Genomic DNA, 22603 nt, shown 5'->3' on the forward strand with positions numbered 1-22603 from the left:
CATTAAACCTACACAACACAATGACCCAGCAGTGTGTCCAAGATGAAGATAGCTGCACAGGATATAAATATTGGGTAAATTATAAGTCAGAGGTGACAGAAATGAGACAAAGTCAGAGACGATCAGTGGTGGATCTCAGCATGGTTTCATCCTGTGTGCAAGAGATGACGGTGGGTGGAAGACAGACAGGCTCAACGTGTCACAGACACTCTTGCAGCATTAGATGACTGGCAGTAGGCAGATGGCTTCCTTCGTGCAGAGCCACATGAAGAGAAGGGTAAAAGGAAGAGACAGAGAAGAGGTGCCCACACACAACCCTTGACGTTAACCCCACCCCCACCCACTGCTTGGTCGAACGAGCACTCCACATGGCGCTCATTGCACAGCTGCCGGCACTGATGTGACTCACAATGCCATGTTTCTGCTTGCCGGATGGAGACAAAAAAAAAGGGGGTGTAAGTGTGTGTTTGTGTGCTACGAGTGTGTCAGAGAGGCCATTTGTGTGTCTGTGTCAACGCGAGGCACATAGGGAGAGTAAACTGGGTCAGGAATAAGTGTAGCCAAAGCTTCGTAGTGGGCCTGGACAGGAATATGGGTCGCGCCAGGCCCCCCTTTGTCCCCCCAATTCAACCCAGAGCATGAGGTCCAGCGGAGGATGTAATAATGCCTTAATTGTGCCATGGATGGGAGTTATTGAGTTATTCACACAAGCGTGGAAGAAGGGGGTTAGGCCGGGGGTTGTGACCAGGCCTGTAGTCACTGGAGGAATGGAGAAAGGAAAGGAACAATGATTCATTTCTCTAATGAGCTGAGCATTCCCTCCAAGTGTCTTTACGTCAGTCAGACGTAAACTATTCACATTGCAAAACAACCTCTTCGATAACATTGTGTGAGATGAAAATTACGAAGAATGTACAGCGAGCAAAACCCCGAGATTTCTAACATGACATGTCACTGTGTGTTAATACTTGTTTTTGTAATGCTTTTCATTCATTCAAATGTATTTGTTTGTCTCTTTTTTTCTCAGTCCTCTATTTATCCTGTCTTTAAAGAGGTTCTCGGTGTTTGTACCAAAGGCAGACAGTCTAAATAATTCATAAAGATTTCAGGGATCATGTGAGAGATATGGCAGATTTGAGATGATGGCAAGATCAAATGTTTAGGATCAGATATTAAATGCATCTAAGAGGTAACATATTCTGTTCAGACACTCTAGACTATAAAGTATGTCACTCAGGGATTATGTGTCCACACTGCCCCCCTGTGTTCACACGCGAACATTTTGTTTTCTGCCCACAGACAGGCAGAGGCTGACATTAAGTAAAACCAGTGAGTAATTCTGGCACCGAAAAAAAAACCATGAACACAATTGCTGTCGCTCTGACTCACATGACAAACATTTTATTTTAACTATGTTGCTCACACTTGTGTCGGCGTTCCCATTAGCAATCAGAAATCATAACTCATGTCTTATTACACAGACTGAGCTCTGACTATTTGTCCTGGAGCTACTGAAATATTATCATTTGCATAATGAAGAATTTTTCAACTCATTTACACATATGGAGATTTTTTTTTATTATTTTTTTTTTTGCCACTCAGGAGTAAAATGTCAGACGTAATTAGGGCACAGAATTAGGTGATTGAAGAACACCCCCCATCTGGGATAGTAATTTGAGGGCAATGGATAGATGGTAAGTGACTTGAAAGTCAGTCAGATACAGTTCAGTTGTCTGACACAGCTTCATCCAAAAGGAGCAATTTTCACCCTAGAAGACACTTATTTAATTATATCGGATTTAATTAACATTTGGTGCAGTAAGTGTACCGTCTATCCAACACAGCAGTTTAATTCATCCAGTCAATGAAACATTGAGTGAGGATCTTGCATCACTGTGTCTCACACATTACTTATTTTTTGTGGTTCAGTATAAAGGCTCTTAGGGATTAATTTGCACTTAATGTTAATAATTCTAATTATCTCAGAAATCCTGTTTGGAGAACAGTTGGGGCACAATGAAGTGATAAATCCTTTTGATAGCTGAGTTGAAGGGAGAGCAGGAAAGATACTGAAAAGAGGTGGAAAAACACAGCGAATATTCAAATGAGGATTCATTTAAATGTCATCGATGGATGATCAGGAGACCAGAGATAAACAACACGAAGAGAAGGTCTTTAGTTATTTAAATTTGGTTTTGAATCATCTATGCTCAGATTCACAAGAAAAAAACTGCCTGACTAAAACACAAACAATTAAAGTTAAGCATAAGTCCTTGATGTTCTGTGTAAATTGCACAATAATATAAAACGGTGATAGACAAAATAGGACTTTAAATCCGCCCTCCATGTGTGCAGCACTCAAAATAGATTTTAATATCACGCATACTTTCAACATGTTGAAAGAAAAGATAACACAGAATCAGTGCAAATGTTAGCAAAGGCTAAGCACCAGCTTTTTCTTCAGTTATCCTCTTTTAAAAAATAAGCGCAAACCTGTATTATGATTGTGTGTATTGCCCAAAACAAAAGAAATGGAATTCATAATATATCAAAGCAGAAAGTGACTTTATTTTCCTCTGTTGTAGGTTACAAGAGAGTATTTACTGACAGTGAAAAATCCTTACAAAACATCAGTACAAGGCCATTACTCAGTCTCTGTAATCACAGCCTTACATCACTGAGTTTGACAACACATGACGCAGAAACTGCAGCCTGATGCTGGTTGAGCAGCCAAAATACTCACCAGTCTTATTGAGATCTAAACATTTTGAACTAAGCAAAGTCCAGTGTTGTACACCTTTGCATCAGCAAAACAGCTGGAGTGTATGACAAGGGAACAAAACAGAACTGGCATAAATGTGTTAAACATAACAACATTCAAACATGAATTTGACAAAAACAAATATAACAGCGTATAAGGCAGAACGTCGATCCATGTGAGGAGCGTTTCAGCCTCTCTCCTCTGGACCTTCAGATATGATATGTTTTGTGGCCTGCGTTGAACAAGAACAAATGGAAGAGTTATATCACTAGAAGCACTGCTGCATTTTCTTTTTAAACCCACACAAAACAAGTGAAGCAAGAGCCAGTAACCGAAAGCTGTTGTATTTACAGTTAGGTAAATACAGCAGGCAAATTGGATGGTGATCAAATACGGTATTATTGATCAGATTTCTGTGTGGGCCAAGAGCCCGAATTTATTCGTGCACTGGCGTAGTGAGCAATAGCAAGCATTCCATTACACACACACACACACACACACATTGCCTCGAGGCAAATCACTGTTATTATATTTCAGATGTAAGATGTGGAATTTGATGGGGAAAAAAATCCAATATCTACAGTAAAAAGGGAAAGTATCAGAATCGAAGAGCATGCACTAATTCAAACCACAGTACAATAAGTGCAATGCGAAGGCAAGCTGTCTGAGAGTGATACCTGTCGAGCCAGAGGGCCTAATACTCACTACTGCCAGAGGAGTTATTGCGGTCATGAAAGAAAAGGAATTAGAGCTTTTTGAGGGCTAGAAAATAAGGCAAAAATGGAGTCTGGCTATATCTGACCAAAATGTCTGCAGTAAAACACTTCAAGTTAAATTGAAATCCACTGCAGAAAGACTACAGTAGAGACAGACAAAGACTGGGGGGAGTTTCAAAAGGTTAGTTTCAAAGTTTGCGGCATCTCAACATTATTTTTCCACATAAACCCCTGGTTTTTTCACAGGACAAATAATTTAGGGGTATCATATACTGTATATGGCATATGTCAGACATCATTTTAACATTGTGCCATGTCACCTTGACCTTGTAAAGTAGTGTTTTGCAATCACTTTCTAGGAATTTTGTCAGAAAAGGCCCATGGGACATCCACCCTTTCACTTTTCAAATAAAGCAAAAATAATACTATTAATGTGACCAAGTGGAACTAATGTTGCAGGGAGCGGGGGCACCCGGGTTAGTGTTGTGGCACCGCTATGTAATCAAGGTAATAAGGGGCACCTGTTGACAGGTGCGACGGCGTATTTTTTCTCTTTTGACTCCATGTCGCCAGGTACGCGGCGTGTAGTGGCGTTGTTTCAAGAGAAATAATATTTAAGTGTCGCGGACTCCCGTGGAACGATCATGAAAAGATTGTTTTCCTCGCGAGTGGGCGAAATATTTTGTTGCACCGCCGCGAGGAAGCCCAGCGGTATGGAGGCATCATTCCACAACGGTGTGTTCTGAAACTGCGGGTTATCAGGTAATTATTTAGCATTTGGAATGACAGTTTGTGGTGCAATGAATGGGCAGTTTTTTTGTGTGTGTTTGTGTGAACAATATTGGTCTTGTTTTTGTCGTATTGTTTGCTGCAAACACATCATGTATTTGAATACAAAGGCGCGGATTGTGCTCTCATAACTAAATGAAAGTTGTTTGTGGATAAAGTGTTTTCAGCTATGATCACAGAATACTTATTTCCTGGATCAGTGTAGAGAATACAAAGATTTTATCATTCATGAATAAACCTGTTAATTACGGCCATTGAAGGTCAATCGATTTGTTCTTGCACTCACAAAATATGATACGTGGGATTGTGGTAGTGGGAAAATCATTATAGCACTGGGGATTTATAAATGTAGACTGGAAATGGTGAGAGTGAAAAATGAATATGAAATTAACAGAATGGGAATAAAAATTGCAAATGCTAAAAGCTGATTCACTATAAAACACTTACATAAGGCTGAATAGGGCTGTAACCATTTATATTTCAGTGACATTTTAATATTTTGATAAATGTTCAATTGATCAATGAAAGGAGTTATCAATAATGAAATCATTATTGCAGCCCAAAACCTTATTTGTATATTGTTATTTATTTGTCTTTTTTTATTTTTATTTAACCAGGTTGAACCCATTGAGATTGAAGTCTCTTTTCCAAGGGTGACCGTCATTGTAAAATATTAAAGATTTTGGAGACAAGTTACAAACAATACATTTTGACAAAACAATAATGAAACCGTGTTTAAAGTTTGCTTGACATTTAAAGTTCAGGAGTTGAGGTCACAGTAATAAATTAAAAACACAGACACTGTTTACTGGTTCCTTGTTGTCTTTATGGAGAGTGTTCCATGCACAGGGAGTGGCAAAGCTCAATGCATTTTTCCCTTTCTGTTCTAACAAGAACTTCACCAGAACAAAAAGAATAGTGGCTTTCATTATAAGCTGGAAATGAATCAATGAGAGGTAAACCAATGATTAACAATCATAAGGTGACCGGAATTCATCATTACAATAGGGTTTCCCCGTCACAAGTGATTAACCTAAAATAAATTCTCCTTCTTAGTTTTGTTGACTGTTGATGAGTTCATTCTAAAATAATTTTAAAGTAATATATCCTGTTAATAAATGTATCACTCTCCATTTTATATTAATCTTAGTCAAAAGATTATTAGTCACCAGAGAATTGTTCCATTAGCTGTTGCCATCACTGATGAAAAGTTATCTCCTGTGTCAGACAGACAACAACGCTTAAAATCTGGCTGACAATTAATTGAACTCAAAATATACAACAATACTAGTATATATGAGGTGTTTGCATTGTTTTTCAAATGGTCATGAGAATAAAAAGGAACTTTTTCAATGAAAGCAGACATTTTGATAATATACTATAATATTTTATTCATTTGTCTGTTCTTGGCTACATTTGGAGCGACATTCGCATAACAAGAAAACTGGCAGGGAAGAAATCTTCATACAAATCCTGGAGATCAAGTCTGTATATTTGTGCTGAAAAAAGATTAGATCCATGCTTCCATGTGAAATCTAAAAACATATACCAGCAGAATGAATTTCTGATATCAAGTCTTTTGCTTGTGAAGCTGTGGGTAAGCCAAATTGAATTTTGGACTCGGTTAACCTGCGCCAAAAATCTATGACTACAGTTTTAAGAGCCCTACATTTTTTTATAAATGACCCTTGGTAGGTTTTGTTGTGTACATTGTTATGATTCATGTTGCTAACTTACATTGGATTACCTTTACATTATGGGAGATTTAATGGGAGTAAATATGAGAATCCCCTGACATGAAATGAGACTAGTTCACAAAGGAGTAAGCTTTGATTCCCACAGCCTGTTCTCGTCTGCTCTGGTCAAAAGACACTGGAAGTGTGCAAGTCTATAATTAACAGAACAATTAGGTAAAAATGTCAATCAAGTCTGTGTGAAGGGTAAACCACAAAATGTAAAACTCAAAGTGAGCACAATGCATGGAGGCTTTTGCATGGAAACTGTCACATGGTGAAACATACATCACTGCCTAGCTTTTGGCAGAATTCTGGTATAAGAGGAACAGCAAACTGATGCATTTGCCACCACTTCTGACCCAAAGGACAGCTATCGAAATTGAAAGTCCCAATGCTGGCTCATTTTAGGACTGCCAGACATCAATGTGAAGATAACAGAAAATGTTGTCTGAGGACTGGACTGACCTCATTTCAAGTAAAAATGACATAAGAGGAGCAATCTGCCACTCTGAACCATGGCCTGATGGTGGTGATATTAGTTAAGTGGACTGAAACATGTGAGACTGATATCATGAGTCTGAGGCACAAGGCGTGAAGAGAAGTGAGCTCACTCTCTTGGTGCTTGTAATTAAAAGCCAGGGAGTCGTGTAGACTGGCAGATAATGTCCACCTATATTTGCAGGTGCCCAGTGTGACACTGTCACTGTTTCAACAGCAGAGCTCCAAGGTTAATTAAAAGTGCCGCTGTCTCAGACTCTGCCAGGCTGAAATGAGAGACCACATAATTTAAGTGTCACCTGTTTATTCCCATTTGTGGATGCCACAGTGTGCCTTGGAACACAGCACAAGGAATTCAGAAGGAGCATGGAACATACAGCTGTAGAGCGTCAGTGGGATCAGTTTTAATGTTCACTGGCAACTTCAGGACTCAGCCACGTGGAACGAGGTCAGAGGTGCTGCAGGTAGACAATATGCTCAGTTGCTGTTTGGACAGCAGGACTATCCTGAGTGCACAGACACGATAAAATATATTTTTTGCCGGTTACAGGAACCAGACCAATTACTAGATGCACCATATTTATTCTGCCTCCCAGTTCAGCTAGTTTTTTCTTAAATTGTCCCTTAGGGGTGAGGAAAAATAAATTTCATGGACATACAGTATGATTCATACATCCTTTGTTTTTGGAATCTTTATTTTACACTGAAATGGGTCATCTAAACTTGTCAACTGCAATCTCTCTTTTTTCCTCATCAAATGTAATTAGAGCTGCAACTGACGATTATATTCATAATCGATTAATCTGTCGAGTATTTTCTCGATAATCGACTAATTGTTTGGTGTTCAGAATATGTTGATCGGTGTTCGTCAAACATGATGTTCTCAAATGTCTTTTTTTGTCCACAAACCAAAATGATTGACTTTTAATGATTTATTGGTTATCCAGGGCAAAGAAATGAAGAAAATATTCACATTTAAGAAGCTTAAACAATTGGAAATCTTGTTTTAATCATGAAAAAAGCATCAAACTGATTATTATATTATCAAATTATCAATTAATTTAGTAATTGATTCATCGATTAATCGATTCGGCTCTGAGATACTGAAATACTGGCAATGTTTTCTACCCTGCTTGAACGCCTTAAGCCTGAGCTCCCCCACCACCAGGGGTACAAATCATGCACATTGCAATATTGCATATCAACACAAGAGGCTTGATTAAGAGTCAAAGAATCCCTGACTATTTCTCTCCGTATTTAATTTCAACTGAGGTTCAGCCCCTGTCTTTGGACACATTTGCCACCTTGTGGTTGACTAATTGTGTTGTTGGCAGGATATTGGCTCCAACAGTTCAAATGAGGCACTAATCGTTCAAATTGACCAATGGACTGACCAGATATCCTCTGCAGCCTTCATGCAGGGGATTTAGAGTGCTTATCAAAGAGTGGTTATAGTGGGGTCATTGACATAAGTGAATTTAATAGCTTTGGGAAAAATCACATTAGACATTATGTCACTACATGCTTGAAGATGTATTTATGACTCTCTACTTTATAAGGTTTTTTAAGCACAAAGATTACAAGGGGTATCGACTCTAATAGTGTTTACTTTGGTTTGGCAAAAAAAAAAAATCTGTAATTTTTGTGTTCCATCATCGTATACTCAGACCCAGTAGCAACTATACTGATGTTTACACCTCTGCAGATACCAAGACAGATATTTATTTACACATTTCGTAATTTCTGACAGCTGCTGCTGAAGACCTTCCAGATTGAAAAAGTCTTGTGTCATTTCCTACATGATGATTCCAGGGATTGTGTGGTCCTGATAAAGGAGAGCTGAGGTATGTTGCTGCGCTGTCATGTCTCACCTGTCCCCAATGTGTGATACTCTACTGTACTGTGTACACAGTCAGTGACCCAGACTGACAGAGAAAGGTCCGGTGGGAGCCAGTGCTCTACTCACTGCACAACAGGTAATTATCACCAGCATCACCCAATAAGTGGTTTATTTAAATGAGTGAAATTGATATGTAGATTAGGAGCTGTGCCTGTCACTACCCCATGCATGCACACATTTGCCACCCGCATAAACAGGAATAGGCGCACACACACATACAATCCAGCAGTGAAACAATTGTCAAGCAGATGCTGCAGGTCTGACATGTAATCAGACACACAAACATACACACTCGCATTCGAAATTCATTTTCACACCAGCAGATTAGGATGCAGAGGATGTCCTGCAGTGCTTTTTATTAACATATGTCATCACAGTGGGGGTTCAAAGTTGTTAAGCAGAGCATCACCAGCACTACAAAAATAATTTATCATACCAACACAGCCGTTTTCAGCTTCCATTAATTCTTGCACTACCGTTCTGCCTTTTCCTAGTAAACCCAACAGGGACACCACTTTAAGAGGGGCTTCGTACTAAAAAGAATCATCTCACTGTTTTGTCAGACTTGACAGGCCACTATAACTTAAATGCTGCAGCACCATTGCTGATTCACTGCACTTCAAATAGTTCTTGCTCTCTGCTAAGGCTGCAAAGCCTAAAATTTGACATTTTGTAATTACAGATGGTTTTCACAATGAAGAGAAATCAAACCCTGACCTTGCAAGAGTTTCGGGGCATTCCATTTATTTTCTAGTCCATTCAAAGACGGAATACACTGACAGATGGTGCTGGCTGACAGATTTGTCCAACACTTGAGATTTCTTTATTTTAAGGTTAAGGATAAGTGTTGCTGCCATAACATAATCATACATTGGATGTTAGGATCTCCGTTCGAACAGCCAGACTATTTAGTTATGAATTCGATTTCATATGTCTGATGTTTTGTATTCATTTTTTTCTGTGTGCTTGTTTTCAAGTTTTTATCCTTTTTTTTTTTTTTTATCGTTTTTATCCTTTGATAGGACACAATTAACAGGGTATGATTATGGGGGGGTGCCTTTTGTGTGGAGACATCCTCCTAAGTTTTTTGTGCCCTTTTGTTCTCCCTTATTGTTTGTCATTATCTCATTTGTCGATGTGTGTTGTACTCCAATATTTGACTTTGCAAGTCAAAGCCAGTCCAGTGTTACTACTCGCTTATTTGGCCCCTCGCTCGGACAGACGTTCGTTTCCTGTTCCTCGCTTCCTCTGACGTCTTTCTCTGATTCTTTTTCACCATGATGAACATCTGAAATAAAACTATCACTGCCGTGATCTTATAGCCAGTACCTGGCCAGGGGTGTGTGTTGTGCCGTGAAGCAATTTGTGTTTCTTGCAAGAGGCTAGTTTCCTGCAGACGGTAGGGGGAATAGAGAAGGCCCTCAATCTCCCCACAACAAGCCATTTAACCATCACAATGACAATTTTGGTAAAAAAAATCCTGCTTAGTTTTGCTTAAAGAGATTGAGGGAAACTCTGAGGTGCTGCCTTGTTGATGGCATGTTTTATTGCAAACCACACCTGGCTGTTGGGTTGCGTGCCCTGAGGTATCTGCCATTTGACTAAAATTGTCTTCATTAACAAATTTCAGCTGTGTTAGAAAATGTTGCCATCACACGGTTTGAAACTGGTGACACATTCCTACTTTTTTTTTTTTTTAAATGGCAACATTTACTTTATTTTTGTCTGACATCTGCATTGTCTATTCATATCCATTTAAGAAATTAAGTGTTCTACATAATCATTACATTAAGTTTAAGTGTAATATTAATCCCCTCATGACCATCATGATAATCAGACCAACTGGATTTATTTTGATTTTATTGCTGTAGAATTGTTAAATGATCAATGAGTGAGTGTGTCTGCTCCTTTTTCAAAGATGACTTTCACTTTCGTTATCCGGCAGTTATTCAAATATAAACGTGACACGCTGTTGAATCTTGTCTGTGATTGGACAGTCGTTCTGCAGAGGTCATGAGGGCTACCGTAAAAACAAGTATATGGGCACAAAGCTCTATTTCTCTGCTTTCCGGTATCCATCCATTTTGCTACTGCTTCATCCTCCACTTGAGGGTTGCTTGGGGTGTCGTGCCAATCTCAGCTGACATAGGGCGAGAGGCGTGGTACAGCCTGGACAGATCGCCAGTCCATAGTTTTTGAATTTTGTAGATATCACGAGTTACGGTAATGAGTAGTACGCATACCAAATCCTGCAAATGTACTTATAATTTGAAGACAATGTTGAAATTTGTTTTCAAGACTAACAAGATGTCATGTGAAGACATTTTCAAGGGTTTCTATAAGATGTTCCTATGAGTCTTAGAAAATCCGTGTATCATTCGTTCCTAACCGCTTCTCCTTCCACCGCCCACCCAGCGCTGCTGCAGGTTCTACTGCAAGGGCTTCTGCAAATCCAAGAGCTACCCTGGCAAAAACATTCTAAATTTTTTCAGTAGTCATGTCGTCTTCCGTTACAGTCACCCGTTTCGTTCCTCTGAACAGACACATTTAAATATCAAAATCAAAATCTTTCCATGGCCCATTATTTCATTTCCTACTTGTGATCTGTGCAATAAATTGCAAGTACAAAAAATTACCCGTTATTTGTTTTTTGGTATCAGATTCATAAAGAAATAAGAAAATAACAAACAGTTTCTTCTTTTTTCGATTTTGGAATCTCAATTGAATATGAATATAACGAATGACACACGCATTTTAGAACTTCTTAGTTAGTGAGCAAAACTGCTGTACACAATGTAGGCATGCTCTACAGTGCACTGCAATTATTTTCAAATGTATCTTCTCAGATTCTTGTATAAGTATACATCATGGGTTCATAGTAGCTTTGGTGCACTTTTAGAAATCACAGACCTCCAAAAAACAGCTTTCTTGAACCCTAAAACAGTAAATATTGATTATTGTGCATGCCCCAGACACTAGCTCTGCAGCATTTTTTTAGTTTTGTGGGATGCCCAGTTGAATTTTTTTATTTTAGTTGGAAGCGGAATGTGGATATTAATACAATAATAGCAAACAATAAAGTCAGATTGAAATAATACCTTGGGCTGTGTCCATGGGTGCAGTTGCTTTACTCGTCTTCCTACAACTGTCTCCACTGCTCAGCTTTTACTTTAGTGTTGTTACCCAGGTGGACTTGTATAACCACACACTCCTACACACCAGGTGGGAGAGACCAGTAAACTTGTTAAACAAAAAACTCATGTGACAACATAAACAATCACAAGTTATGTTTCTAGTGGTTTAATGTACTTTTGCAGATATTTTTATACACTTATTCTCTGTTTGTAGTGTCCATTTGTAATTATGTTTGTCTTTCCATTTTTCAAGCAATTCATTCATTTGAGTGGAGAGATGCATTTGTGAACTTAAACCTCTGCTTGCCTGTATCATAGTTTTCACACCTTGGAAATAAACCATGGTCAAGACCACCTTTTTTACTGTAAGTGGACCTGGAAGGAAAGGGCCTTTTCTGAGAAACTAAACTCAATTCAGTTCAAGAGAAGTCCTGGCTGTTGGTTGATTACCAGAGCCAAATAATTCACTTTAGTTTGTTTAGATGAATATAACGTACAAGTCATGGTTTGTGTGAATCTAGTGTTCTTGCATTCAATGTCATGATTTAACTTCTTTCTGGACGAGCTACATGACATATGTGAGCGAACTGAGCAGATTGTCACTTTCCTCAACTCATCACAATGACAATCTGATCGGCTGACTTGGAGCCTCATGTATAAACATTGTGTACACACAAGAAGTGTGTGTACACTGGCTTTTTACACACAGCAGGATGTTTAAAGATTGACCACAGTGCAAACTCTCGAGCTGTCATGAGTTAGCAGAGCTCTCCACAAACTTTTTTCTGGCTTTTTAACATAGTGGTAGAACTAATAGTATTTTGTAGTTTTTTTTTTGAGTTTGTTTGATTTTTTCTTCACCCCACGGAGTGGAGTGGGAGTGAAGTATTGTTTTTGGTGGCTCTGTGGCTGTTTGTTTCTTTGTTTGTGTTTCTGCACTTGCCAGTTTGACCAGCAGAGGCCGCCAGAGGTTTGTTGCGTTAATGGGATGAAGTCTGCCATCTCTGATTGCCTTGCTGTAATTGGTTTTGACATACCCTGCAGTTATTTTAAATATTTTATGTAATACTGGAGGAAATGGGGATGTATCAATGCATACACCAGCATGTGATGTATCTCTCCACAGTATCTCACTTAACCTTCAGTGTCCAGTGTGTTATCCAGCAAGGGACGGGGCTGCATGACTCCGGACTTTTTTTCTCAGAATTGGGATCACGATTTTGTTTCACAAATAAAAATGTATTAATTTATAGTTTATTGCACTCATGAACAAAAGATTAGAAACATTCAATTAGGCATTCAAGTAAAGTGCATGCGTGTGATTTCTTAAGGACCTGAACATGGTCCTGCAAAATGGGCTAATTGTTATTATTGGTTTATTATTATTATTATTATTATTATTATTATTATTATTATTATTATTATTATTTATTATTATTATTATTATTATTATTATTATTGACTAGTGGCTTAAGTGACATGGCGTGTTTCCGCTAGCTCGACTCGTGTTGTCATAACCAGGGAAAATGCGTGACATCATCAGTGCCATTGCAGAGGCACAAGAATCAAACCGAATAATGCCGAGCTGCAGATCAGTTAAAAATACTTCCTGAACTACAATCCTGAAAACGTGGGTTAATCTCCAACATTTAGCAAGGAAAGGAAAGGAGTCTGGTGTACTTAGCGACAGCACTGCTGAAAGCCTGCGATCGCAAGGGGCGAGCCGAATGCAAAACTTTTTTCGGCACAAGCTTGGGTCGTGCCGTTGTGACTACGACCCGGGTTTTCATCACCCTCCTTGTTGTATTTATCTCTCCTTAGCACACACTTTCTTCTATGTTCTGTGCCGCTGCTTGTAAACTCTCAACTGCAGACGGACTTCCGCCTCCACTGAATCACGTGATGTGAGAGCGCTTCATAAGTTGAGAGAGAAGGCAGCGACAAGGCTGCATTGAAAGAAAATCAGAGAGGAAAATGGTATTGTTTATTTGTGATGCACTCCATGATATAAAATGCAGAAGAATCGTTGTCCTTTAGAAATTAGATCACGTGTAGTTGTGAAGTGAGATCGGTATGTATGTGTATGTATGTACATATATAAGGTTAAATGGACTGGTGGTTCACTAGTTACCTAGGAACAAAAAAATCACCAGAGCGCTCTTAAGGCACAGCTTGGAAAATGTGAGGCTTTAGGTGCATCTAAAATTAGTAGCAGTTGCAACATTAAGGCAAGCCTATACAGGTTAGTAGACTTGAGCAACAGTGCTAAGAATTTAGATTTTTATTGTTTTCTGTCAGATCCACATTCTGGAGCAGTAGGTGGTGATTGTGCAGCAAAAGCTGGATGCCAGCTTCTGTAGAAGATGCACAAGATTAACGAGGAGAAAATATACTGCTCATAGATACTGCCAATATTCTGCATTTAGGCACAGTGCAATCTGTGACAGGAATGAAATGTGTTGTCATACCTAATGCCACTCTAGTAAGGCTGTACAGTAACTATATTACTCAGTAATATTAAATAAATATTTTCTCTCATAGAAAGTCGGTAATGAAGGCAATTAATTAAAGCAGGACCTCTGTCTCTCTCTCTCTCTCTCTCTCTCTCTTTGTGTGTCTCTCTGGTTGTGTGTTGGGCATCTTTTCTATCACAGAGTGAGATTTGCATTACTGTGCAGTTGCTAAGAACAAACGGGCCTAAACAGGATTAATTTCAAAATGTAAGGGTAGCTCTGTTAAGCGGGCAGTTATCATGAAACACAAGACTGTCTTTGATTATGTTTAGCCATGAAATGAATAGCATTGTCATTGCAGAGTTTATTAAGCATGTTTATAGGTAGAAAATGAATGAATCTTAAGTACACTGGCATATTCAAGCAGTAAAAGAATATGTGTATGGATCTGTTAAGCTTCAATCTAAAAGTGAGCACATGGGAAGAATATCTTAACCTGTTTTAATTTAATGTAAAAATAAACCTGTTTTCTGAGCACTTTTAAACGGGGACACATGAATGGATGGAGCAAGGCCTTGGTTCCTAAATAGTAGTTACACTGGCAAGCTAGATAGGTTTCTAACAGTGAAATGCAGTCTGTAGTCTTATCTTGGCTTCATCAGAAAGCAAGGCAATCATCCAGCCACTGTCTGGTGCCGGTGGAAACATGCCATAAAGCACTGCCCCAAGATAAAAAGACAATGTCAAAAAACGCTAAATATTACTTTGGTTTGTCGAGTAATCGGAGTCGCCACCTTTCTCTTCCTTAACAGCACTTCAAAATCACAACAAAGAGATTTACGATACATAGCTGAGATCTGAATATGCAATATCGCTTTAGGGATTTTATGGACCACCCATCTCAAATATGTCTTAATTACATAAAGATGCAGCCAATCAGCTTAAGCTGTCAAAATGTTGGATAGTGCCACTTGAACAGGTTCATGGCTTGTCCCTGTGTTCTTGCTCACGCCTCTTGAGTGCTGGACCCACAGGAGTTCCCATAGACTTTACAGTTCAGTGGTCTGAGCTTGTTCACTGACTTTTGTCGTGGTGACACAAACTAGAGACAAGAAATCTTAAGATCTCACATGGTGCTGTGTTTCAGACAATGTGAGTTGAGAGAGCAGTAGGTACTGCAATGGAAAACATGTAGCAGAATCTACAAATATGTACAAAAGAAATTTCCTGACAAAGTGCACAACAAAAAAAAGAATAATTAAACATTTCTGTTACTGTTGGCAACTGCTGTGATTGAGGCTGACAGACTGAAGGAAGGTTGCAAGTAAACCAAGAAAGTCAGCTTGTTGCCAGGAGTAGCTACACAAGTCAAGCAGTCAAACTAATATTACTCAGATGAATGTTGCATGAGGATTCACTTTAATGTCTCTCTCTCAGGGAATGTACTGACCCATGCTAGATTATTGCCTGTGTCATCTACCAAATCCTTTTAAGAATTGATGCAGCCTCCGAGTTTGTGGTAGATAAGGAAATGTTTCCTTAAACTTAAGAACATGTTCATTTCTAAAATGTGCTCATATTGCAATGTATACAAAATGTATTTTGCCATCATTCTTAAATGGCGAATGATTTTGAACACGGTTTCTCTCATAGCATGATATGTTATTGGTTACTCATAAAACACTGCTTTAGGTCTAGGTGTTTATGCATCTCAGGCAGCAGTTTGCACACTTGGCTGTTATGCATAGAGATTTCCGCTGAATCTTTTCACAAATGAAGTAATGTAGATTGTGACAGACCTAAATTGTTTGCAGTCTTTGAACTGACTGTTTTATTGTATTTAACCTTTATTTAACCAGGTAGAGCCCACTGAGTTTGAAATCTCTTTTCTTAGGGTGACCTGGCCAAGAGGTCAGCAGCACCAGCCATAGTAAATATTAGAGATTTAGGAAGATTGAGTTACAAGCAATGATTTTCACCAAAAAACAAAAAGAATACTTATTTCACAAACTTTTGGAACTTTTCAGAGCAGCACTACTTGGATAAGCTTTCCAGTCTTGCAAACTGTCCTAACTTTTTCAACTGGAAATAGGGTTTGTATGTAAATTAACAATTATGCCAGATATTGCAAGAAATTTTCAATGTAAGTCATCCAACTTTAAAATTTAATTTTGTTTTGACATGGTTCTGGCATTTGTAGAAGGCTCTTTGTATCTCTTGGGTTAAAATTATGTATAATTACAGAAAAATGTGTGAACAATTCAGAGAAGTCTGTTAGATACAATCTTGGAGCACAATCAGCACTAGTCTTGTTAATTTGAGTTTGATATAATGTACCATTTTTTTTTTCTTTCAAAATTAAAACCCTGTCCGACAGATATATTTGTTAATAACAAAAATTTCACTTGGAAAGTTAGTGAGTGGAAGATTAACTAAAAGGAAGGGGAGATAACAGCACCACACTCAAGAAAAGAGGAGAGTGATGGAAATGGAAGATGACCTGAGAGAAATGCCACATGGCCCACAAAACTAATTAGGAAACAGAGTCAATAGCAGTATCGTTAAACGGAACAAAGAATGAGCACTGCAAGGCCAGTCCCTACCTGCTTCCTTTAGATCTCTACTCTTTTGACTCACAGCCCCTTTTATCACTTTCCCACCACAGTCCGTCCCCTGCCTCCCTCAAAAATAGATGTGTTTTTTTGGCAGACCAAGGTTGTGCATTTGTGTTTTAGTTTTTAACTTTAATTTTTAAAATTCCACTTAATGATGCAGTGTGAAATGGAACATGGATTCTAACAACGGGCATGATTTTCAAATAATTGAATAATAAAAAAAACTGAGTTAATCCACTTGTCTTACACACAGTACATAGGGACACTTGGTGTGAAGCAAGTGCCCCCATTGTAACATGAAGGTATTTGAGACTGGCTTAGATGTGCTTTACAGCCACACAGGAGAAGCATGCAAAGACTTGACCAGCCCGTCACAAAAGCTTTGTGTGCACCGCCATCATTAGGTTCACCCTAGCAAGCCTCACTATAGCTGGTCCAACAGGAGCCGCAACACTCACTAGCGGCAAACTGACCTGTCCACTGTGGAACAAAAATAAAGATTACTTTATAAAACAGAGGTTTATGTCACTAAAATCACTACCTGGTGTAGATGACCATCAAGAATGAAAACTAGGATGTTTATTATTTTTTTTTTTTTTTTTAACATGATAATAACAAGACAAGCCAAAAAAATGGAAAGAAAAACAGAAAATTGTAATAAATAAATGGCATTCTTATCCGTGTTTTTTACTGTACTGCTATTCACCTACAGAGGGTACTTTAGACGGTGCATCAGTTTGAGCGCTAAGCGTCATGACGTCATTTTTGTCAACCAATGTACAGTACAACAGAGCAGGACTAATGTGCTTCTTGTCTCAAGGATAACAGCTTGTATTTATTATTTTGCGTATATTCCAATAAATGTGAGCCCTGAGAAAGTCACAAAATCGCAGTTTTGCAACAATAAACAACAGGCCTGTTTTGCAGTCAATAACGATCTCTGTTTGTTAACATCAATCAGACGACAAAGACAGCCTTCAAAATTTCACCTGCTGGGGGTCTGATTTCTTCAAGTTTCATCATGTTTTTGTGGTGTTCACCTTGACTGAATCTCTTATGGGAACTGCAAAGAAATTGCTGTTTTCTGGTTAATCATCTGTAGTAAGTGCACAACCTGTCCATCATTCATGGGATGACTTTCTACCCGTTTGTGTGTCTCTTTCTTTGCCACCTAAGTTTTGTTTTCTATTCCACTGCTTGTGTTTTAAGATGCTATTCCCTTAATAGGCTGTTATCGGTTTGGCATGAAGGAGAGTGAGTAAGAAAGGGGGAGATGTGATAAAATAATATATTAAATGCAGCAAGGGAGAGAAGTAGTTTAAGGAAGCGACAATGTGTAGGAACAAGATTTGAGGCATCTGCTTATGCTAATTCCCCTGCATGCCTCATTTAAAACAAGCTTCTCACACAGTATACTGGAGAATGGCATTGTTGGGAGAGGAGTGGAAACCAGTCCAACTCTTGCTCTCAATTGAGTCATGAGTGAGACGTAGCAGCCGCCTTAGCACTCCGTGATTCCTAAGGTTATGGCCAATCAGCCAGGCCCAGCCTTGCTCCTCCGTCTGTGCACTTTGCTTAAGGAGGATCTCCAGTCCATTAAGCTCATCCCACCTGTCAGTTCCACAGCTAAAAGCTTGCCTTAGTGACCCTTGCTGACCATTAAGCTGTAGACTATACTAAATCTCATGGATTTTTACTGCCAGGGCTTATATGGTGTCATACACAAATGCTATATTATCACCCTGTGCCTCAATAATGACACATAAAGGCAGCTTTCCGGTTTGTTGCTGAGTGCTACCAGCTACTCGGCCACATGTTCATATAACTACACACACAGCAAGACAACAAAGCTAATAAACACAGACATCAAAAAGTTTGTATAGTCCATACAGGAAATAAGTGATTGTGTCATGGTCTGCCCGCGTATGACTGTAGGTTTTTCTAGTTTTCACATTTTATTCTTTCTTTTTTTGTTTGGATTTTTGCAACTAGTGTGATAGGTGCTGGATTTTAAGTTCTGTTCTATTCTGGGTGGTTTCTTTTAGTTTTGGTTTTACATTGTAGTGTTTCTTTCCTCTTAGTTTTTACTTCCTGCCCTAATTTTTTTTTACCATATTATACACACCTGTTTATTGTTTTTCCTTTTGTGTTATGCTTTCCTGACAGTTTCTTTTTAGTACTTAGCATTCCATCCCTCTCCTTCATATTTATTTCTTGTGAAAAACTTTGCTTGAGTTTGAGCCAAGTGGTTCTTGTTCTGTGCTTCTGGATACCTTACGGAAAGAGCCTCATATCATATTTCCATAACCCTGAAATGGCTAACAGTCAATGCACGACATGTTTCTTTTTTTTTGGGCTCTACTTACTCACTGCTGCATGTTACCTTCATGTTCACAGTAAGTACATCCTAGACCCTGCGGTTGCCTCCAGTCCCAGGGTGAGATGGGTTGAATTCTGTCACAAATGAATTTTAAAATGCCATCTACACTTCAGTCAAATCTAGCAGACAGTAGTGCAGGCTGTAATTTGGAAAGCTACAGCCGTTAACTCCTTCCCCCTCCCTTTGGTACTATTTGCAAAAGCCATGGCCCCAAAAAACTGAGCCTGCAAAGGACTACACAGCACTAGTGATACTTACACACTCAGGAAGCTACACAAGTAAAATGCTATGTGACTTTCTACTTTACTAAATTGGTCTGGGCAGTAAAGAAATCACAGCCCCACACACACACACACACACACACACACACACTTACCCATTTAGCTGAAAAAGAGACACTTTTTGTGTCCTTCAGCTGGACTTTGCTGAAAAGGGGCACAGAAGATCACCCATGTTTTGCCCCATTTGCTGTGGTGTGGCTATAGTTTCTGCCACAACTCACTATATACCTGTTGCTGCTTCCACTTGTCTGATATAGTTCTGTATCCTCAGCCTCAATCCATAATCTATGCAGATTTGAGCCAATATGACCATTAAAAATCATTGGTTGTGTTTATTTCATCATTGCAAAGTGTACATAAAAATTCTTTTTTAAAATTTCGGATAGCACTGTTAATGGTTCTGCACATGAAGGGCTGATCACAATGTATACCCATTTGACGCTGAAGCAAACAAATGCAGACAACTCAAGAGTTTCTGTCAGAGATAATTGAATTTATTTAGAAGTGGGCACAGTACATATTAATGGACATACAGCAGTATATGTAAATATGTCAGATTATAGCCCAAGGCTAGTTTCCATCTGCAGTCCCCTGGCAGACTGGTGGAACATAAAAAAGACACTTTAATACAGAGATAACAAAGACAAAGAAACTGTAGGAGGATATATATACAAAACCAGTCAACAGAAGAGAGATAATATGCTTGATTGAGTGCACATGTTTTCCAGGGTGGTATTAAAGTGCTTGGATTGTTCATTGTAGAAATAAACAATATTGCACATGGGGAGTTGCACGTGTCCCTGTAGCACGTTGCTCATTAGTGTAGAACATGTTCACAGGTTTGAGAGAATTTGAGCCACTCCTTCACTTTACCATTAATTAAAGGTGGCAAAGCTGGAGCTTTACCCTTAAATGGGACTGCAACAGTTATTTCTGTTTGTGCGTTGCCATGTAGGACAAGTACACTTTGAACTTGTATTGCTGTATTGGCACTGTAGTAAAAACTGATCAGTTAGTAGTAGTTTGTTCATGTTCCACTGTGTTTAGCCCCATTTTAAAATGTCTTCTATCAGCTGCAAACTACTGTATGTACCATGGTAAAGAATCAAGTCCTCTGGATTTATAATATATACAAATATATTAACAAAGAAGTAGCTAACAAAAACCTTTGTTCTGTGTGGTCATTGGCAGATTTGCATTATTGTATTAGATGTATGACACGTCAGATCAGAGGATGTTTAATATGCTTTAATTGATAATCTACATGCTCTGTGCTGTTCTCTCTTCTGCTAGAAGCTTACACTTGTATACACTCAGTGGGCACTTTCAAAAATATTTCATAAACTGATGCTGGGATTTTCACTGGGAAAGTTGTGTGTAGGTTAGGAGAGGAGATAAGAAAAAGGGATCACCTAGATACTAAGAACAGGCAGAGAGGGTTGGAGTTCAGTGCACTTTTCTCAGACAAGGGTCATGTGAGGTTATAGGGACTCTCTCCAATAATCCCCCACTCCAGCATTATGTGGCAGAGGATCAAAAACGCCATGACATAAATCCATTTGAAACTCTGGGTCAGTGCCCCCTTTACCTGAAGCTAAGCCGAGCCTTAGGTGAGTCCATGGAGATACAAAAAAAGGACAGAAGATTCAGCGAGTGGCACCTATTGCAGACTCTCCTTTTAAGATGAGAGTTGTTTAAAGTCCGTGGAGCCCTAAATTGCAAACAAGAGGTCATTGAACACTTTCCCCATTTTTGATGACATTCCGTCATATCAAAAATGCAAATAAACATTTAAGCAATTTAGTGCAGCTTCCATCCTCAAACATCTTTAAGAAAAATGGACTCCTCTGTGATCACGAGACTTGAAGGGTCATGACAAAAACATGTTGGATGGCATAACAAGAAAATTAAATTTCACCCAGCACAATTCTCATACAGCTCCCCAAATTCTGCCGCACTCATTCTGAAGTTCTTATTATAAAGCTTTCATAATCTGTCCAACAAGTCACAACAAAGTTAGTATTCACTTTGAAAATCTATCCCTCTTTGACATGTCAGAAATGTTCTTTCTTTTTGCAGGTGTAGCACAGATGGAGCTTTATTCAAAGAAACATAAAACATAGAAATTGAACTAAAAAGCTGCTCTGTTACTGTCTATTGTTTCAGCTGTTCAGACACTGACCTTCAAAAACTTTGTTCACTAGTGGGACTGTCTGGGTAGATACGTTGAGCTGATTGATTTATGGTCTAGATTGATACTTCACACACGGTGATAATGGGAGATCTGCCACACTTACTTATGGCACAGGCTTAGATTTATAGTTCAGAGGGGGATTTTCTAATTTGGTAGTACAATCATAGCACCAGACCAGATTCTTAAACATCTCTTGACCAGTGCTTCTCTTTATATTATCCAGCTCCCTTTCCACCCTAAACAAAAAAATTGACAAACAGTTTTCCCCTCAATATTAACTAGATTTTCTTTTCAGAATTTTCGTTATTAGTCTGACAATTTTAGATTTTACATTTAGATTCAGCATTTAATTGTTATTGAAAAAAGCATGTAATTGATGCCAAATAATGGATTTGATTTAACTGCACAGTTGGAATGTCATTATGATTAGGTTTCCAGGAATTATGGGAGAAGATTAAGGGAAATGAGTGAAGATTATATAGTGTGATAGGCAGTTGAGGTTGTTTTGTGCTTTTCCAGGCAAATTCAGCTCGGTGGATATTATTTCACTCATGCATTGTTTGATAAAAGTTAGCTGGCTGAGGTCAATGCAGAGGGCCCGTTTTGTCTGATAGCACGAGTCTAATTTTGTAGATTATTTTCTTAGAATCATTTTTATGTTATGTAATAGATATGCAGTTTGTGCTAATATGCTTTGTTATATCAATAAAAGGTAAACAAATAAAAATAGTGTTGTACTCAGTGACAGGTCGTTTGAGGTTTCAGGTCTTTATAGATGACTCAAGGTATAATCCACTCACTTGAAGTAGAGGGATGACATAAATTTGACAAACCCAATGAAGAGTTGTTGCTGCAGCATACTACCTCGGCTTGTCACACTTGGGTAAGATGACAGGTTTTAATATTGCAGACCACATTCTTTTAGAAGTAGTTGCAAGTTTGAACTCCTTGACCCCCAAAAGCACCTCACTGTCCCCCTTTTAGATATGTCGCTTCAAGCATCCCCAGTCTCTCTGAAAGATGGCTGATGCTTTGATAGACCGCTATATTGAATGCAATCTCACTATGTTGTGATTATCCAGTTTACACTGCAGTTATTCAGTTTGTAATATAAAGTGGTGGTGGTGGGCCGTACAGAGATTCAGA

The 22603-nt window shown here is 38.7% G+C and overlaps 1 long non-coding RNA gene across 1 annotated transcript; it reads left to right on the forward strand.

Moving 5' to 3' along the window:
* Window positions 1-3974: 3974 nt before the first annotated feature.
* On the forward strand, window positions 3975-9435 carry LOC131463100 (uncharacterized). Its single transcript, XR_009240945.1, has 4 exons — window positions 3975-4239; window positions 8251-8344; window positions 8413-8476; window positions 9083-9435. It is a non-coding gene; the product is annotated as an uncharacterized LOC131463100 (long non-coding RNA).
* The last annotated feature ends 13168 nt before the right edge of the window (window positions 9436-22603 follow it).

Source organism: Solea solea, chromosome 7 (assembly GCF_958295425.1).
Source record: "Solea solea chromosome 7, fSolSol10.1, whole genome shotgun sequence".
Classification (NCBI taxonomy): domain Eukaryota; kingdom Metazoa; phylum Chordata; class Actinopteri; order Pleuronectiformes; family Soleidae; genus Solea; species Solea solea.